Here is a 4,535-nt window from a genome sequence, read left to right as displayed (position 1 = left end):
CTAAAAGCGCCCCGATAGTGACATTACAGAAATTGGCACATCCAAGGACAGGCCTGGATGCAAGAGCTGGAAGAATCGCCCAACCCCTATGCCGCCGGATGAACTGAAACCAGAGAAAAGGCCCCATTTAATAAACCACACTAAAAAACAGGACTCCCGACTTGGCTTAATGTGAATACTGCTGTTCCCCTGTGTCCCCCCTCTCTCTACCCTCTCTATTTTTCCCTCTCCTCCCTCCCATAGTTTGAGATGATGTTTGGTTCTATTATTATTGTTTTCTTTTCTTTTATGTTACTAAACCAAAGCTCTTAAAAAGCCCAAGCTTTGATGCTATCTGAAAGCTCTATGCAGAATACCAATAACAAGAAAGTTTGAAAAAAAAATATCCATGTTTTCACGCACGTATACCTCTGGGTCTGGCGCGCGCTATACATAAAGAAACAAACAAACAAACAAACACGGCCATCTCTACTAAGCCAAGCAACTACTGGCAAAGACAATTGTTATCATTCCACTGTACATCAACAAATAGTGCAGAGCAAAACCCATTCAGAATGGAACAGACAGAGGAGCTTCATTTATGTAGCGTCTAAAAGCACTTCTAAAGCACTATACTAATATGAACCATTCACATATAAATGCATGGCTTTCAGCAAACATGGAATCAGAATGGCTTAAGCAAAACCTATGGTATAAAATGTGGCTTATTTCTAGAGGAATGCATACATGAATACTGGTCAAATGGATGATATAATGGATAATATAACAGATGAATTACTCATATGATAACTACTACAGAAATATATGGGCTTACAAAATATCCTTTTATCACTCTGATAATTCATCCCAGGAATACATATACCTAGACAGGTAGTCAGTGTGGTCACATCATGGCATACTAAAGCAAATAGCTTTATTGTCAGAAATACCCAAGCAATCATAACATGGACATTTCAATGGTGCTACTGGGACAGCAATAATGCAAACCCCAAGTAAACCTATCATAAAATGCATAGCTGAAAGTGTGTCAGATTTCTGGCATTCCAATGGCATAGAAAACTAAGCAGGTTGTGGCATTCAATAGTTTGGCAGCATCATAATGGAAACTCATTCCAGCATCCTAATGTCACTGCAAGCAAATAGCAATTGCAATATTGTCAAAACGTGGTGCATTTAATTCTAAAAGCAGGTGTATTCAAAAACGAAAATAAAGCATAGGATCAATGCATGTGTACTTGTGGACATAGGCCATATGCTCTCACGTTGTAGTCAATTTCAATTCTCTCTTGCACACAAGAGACATTTCACTTTCAAAGTGTTCAGCCATTAGCAAGTGACAAGGTGTCACATAGTCAGTAGCCATACAATTGGTCTCCTCATGGACCCAGTTCATTCCAGTCTATGGCAAACTGCATGTCAGTCTGTGGCCAAACGGCACGTGTTCATTTCAGTTTCTGGCCAAACAGTATGTGTGTCCTAACATCTGCGTAAAGTTCCATTGTAGCATAGATTCAGAATAGCATCAGCAGTATAACATAGTGTCCATAGCAGCACAGTTCCAGTGTCCAGCAAGTGGACATTCTTCAGTGACTATCATGGAGCTTCACTGCATAGGCTCACTCACACAAGATATTTCATGCTCCCTGCTCACTGCATTGCAAGCAGGCATCTTTGAGCAAACGTTGGTGCAAATCAAAACAGATTCCAAGGCACTTTCTTTAACTTGCCCTTTCTCCAAAACTCTTCCCTAGTCTATCATTTGATACCGATGTATCAATCGTGGTGACTCGACACAATGCAGGTGGCAACTCTCAAATAGCAATGACCCATTTTTGGCCCCACATGAGCCAAAGCTGTTCACATTAGAAACAAAAAGCACCGGGAAAAATGCATAACAGAGCCTATCTCCAGCTCATTTGCATTCACTCTGTTCCCTAGCCCCCTCCTTAGCCCTTCGTCAGGGTCACAAGGTAAAGGGAATTCAGTTGACATTCTTCTATCGCTGTAGATGCAAAACAGCTCACAAAACAGTCTTGGAAGAGATGCTGAGGTGTAGATTTCAAAACATCAGGAACTTCCCATGGCAAATCAAGCAGCCAGCAAGTTTCTCCCGCGTACATTCTCAGGGCAGAAAGGATGATCATGTTCACACCCCAAGGCCTCCAAAGAGACATTCCGCAGAAATTCTTGCTGCTTCTCTGTGGCAAACATCACATTGCACAGATGTCAGTGTCAGATGGGTTGTCAGCTTGGAACAGATGTTCAGTGTCAGCCATTGTGTATCCTGAACAGTTAATCTAGGACGTCTAGGTACGGTCAGTTTGCATGCGATGCGTACAGGCAGTCTTGGTCTCGGTATGCATGTAACAATCTCTCTCCCATCAGATGTAACTAAAAAAAAAAAAAGAAAGTGCGATATCAGGTTTTCAGTTTATATCAGGATGTCTTCAACAACAGCAGAACTCTCATTGGTCATTGCACTGCTGCATAAAATAGGTCTGTCTTTCAAAAGACAGCAATACTAAAATTTCAGTGACTGCCCTTTCCCATTCAGTGTATACAAAGGTCTGTCTAAATGCAGCATTGTGCCTTCAAGTCCTCTGCATAATGAATTCCCTAAGCCATCCCTGTCTTTCAAGAATGCAAACAGAACAAATTCCTTCACATATTTGAAAAGTCCAAGATTGCAAATCACTCTGTGTCGGGCAATGTAACAAAAACATTCTTTATTCTCACTCTATCAACATGCATTCTCTCAGGCCCAATCTCTATAGCCATACTCATATTCATCCCCTATTTCAACAGAAAGAAGTCACTATAACTTCCTTCATGTTGGCAAAACAACAGGAATTCATTCCAGGGACTCTGTGTCCTGCATTTGCATTTCTATTCAGTAAGCAAACTGTGCCCTTCTGGCACACTTCACAACAGCAGTCTGCTAGAATTGTACACTGATGTGGCAATTCTAATCTATTATAAACACCAGAACTCTCAGTGTATCCTCTCAGCAGTCTAAAAAAGCTCAAAGCATTCTGCACTTCTAAGCATGTCTGTGCACAATTCATGCTCACTTTCAATTTGTCTTCTAAACACATTGCAAAGCTATCAGCTTCCTCTTTAGTTTGCAAATTAATGCCATTACAATTTATATCAAATATCCTCACCTTTTCTTTTCTCCCCATTAAATCAGAATGCAATGCTAAATACTGTGCAGATATATTTCTTTGCAAGGGCGCAATCAAGGATACATCATCACTCAATACATTCTCTCTACAATGAGATTCTACAAAGGGACCCCCTCCGGGTATTATCTCTGGCATAGATCATATTTCTGGCATACATGCACTCCCTACATTCTGTACATTCTGTTCATTCTGTTCATTCTGTTGCCCTGCTGACATGGCAATTCCTAGAACCACTGAACTATCAATGAAACATGTCTGTGGCATTGCACTCATCACACTCACACTCGTATTTGCCCTAAGTAACTGTGTCTCCTCAAGGGTCACTCCTATCTCATTCAGTTGCACTGTCTCATGCTCTTTTCCTGGGACTCTGTCCCAATTCTCTAACATATTCTAGAGTCAATCCTTCATTGCTTTCAGGCCAACAATGTGTGGATTCATTACTGTTACTGCAGTATTATCTCCTTCTAACCGTATGGGTTTTTCAACAAACATAGCCTCACAACACATGCAAGTCTCAAAACAAGCTTCAGGCATCTCTAAACGAGTAGATCCAGCCTTCTAGCTTGGCAAATATGTGCACACATTTCAATCAATTCCAAACAAGTTGGACAAATAAATCCGGATTTACAACCAAAGACGGACAACTAGGTCCTGGAGCATGCTCACCAAATCAAAGATTCCAAGAAAGAGTTGCGCAGTCCCAACAAAGATGAATTCCCTGATCACTGTGTCTCCAAACAAAGATGCAAAAAGAATCCACAGCTGCACACAGTGTTTGTTCGAAAACCTTTGTCGTTGCTATCTCGATCAGTGGATCAGGAGTCAGAAGTACCAGCTGCTCCAAACTCGGCAGTCAAAACATCAACATCCTCTTCTGTTCCAGTTATCGATCAGCTGTGTGAAGACACAAGATGAGCGCCATTTGCTAAAACTAGAAAACAATGGTGCACTGTGTTACTGAGATGTGTCTGAGAAACTACATGCAAAATTGCTGTGCTATAGGACAAACAAACATAAAAAGAGATCACAGAATGAGACACAGAGAACCACAAAGAAACACAGAGAATCGGTTCAATTCATAACGTAATACACTTTATTCATGCCTTGCCTTGCATGACACTAATCACAGCAAATTACTACATAAGCGAGCAAAATCAGCATTCCTTGAGCATAAGTGCAAGCTAATGCAACCTCCCCAGCCCTTTCGGCCTGTCTCCTTGCAACAAGCTCTCAGACCAGCTGATCTATGCTACTTTATCCCTAGCATAATAGCAATACCCCTACTAGTCCTCAGCATTTCCCTGTCCACACACAAGCTCCTAATAAGGAGACAGCCACACACACTCA

General features: G+C 41.3%; 1 long non-coding RNA gene across 1 annotated transcript; it reads right to left on the bottom strand.

The window, feature by feature from the left end:
* Positions 1–896: 896 nt before the first annotated feature.
* On the bottom strand, positions 897–4,111 carry LOC138473223 (uncharacterized). Its single transcript, XR_011268746.1, has 2 exons — positions 3,855–4,111; positions 897–2,391 (listed from the first exon to the last, which is right to left on the bottom strand). It is a non-coding gene; the product is annotated as an uncharacterized lncRNA (long non-coding RNA).
* Between the last annotated feature and the right edge of the window lie 424 nt (positions 4,112–4,535).

Source organism: Ambystoma mexicanum, chromosome 8 (genome assembly GCF_040938575.1).
Source record: "Ambystoma mexicanum isolate Mex_15411 chromosome 8, UKY_AmexF1_1, whole genome shotgun sequence".
Classification (NCBI taxonomy): domain Eukaryota; kingdom Metazoa; phylum Chordata; class Amphibia; order Caudata; family Ambystomatidae; genus Ambystoma; species Ambystoma mexicanum.
This window is presented reverse-complemented; position numbering and strand designations above follow the sequence as displayed.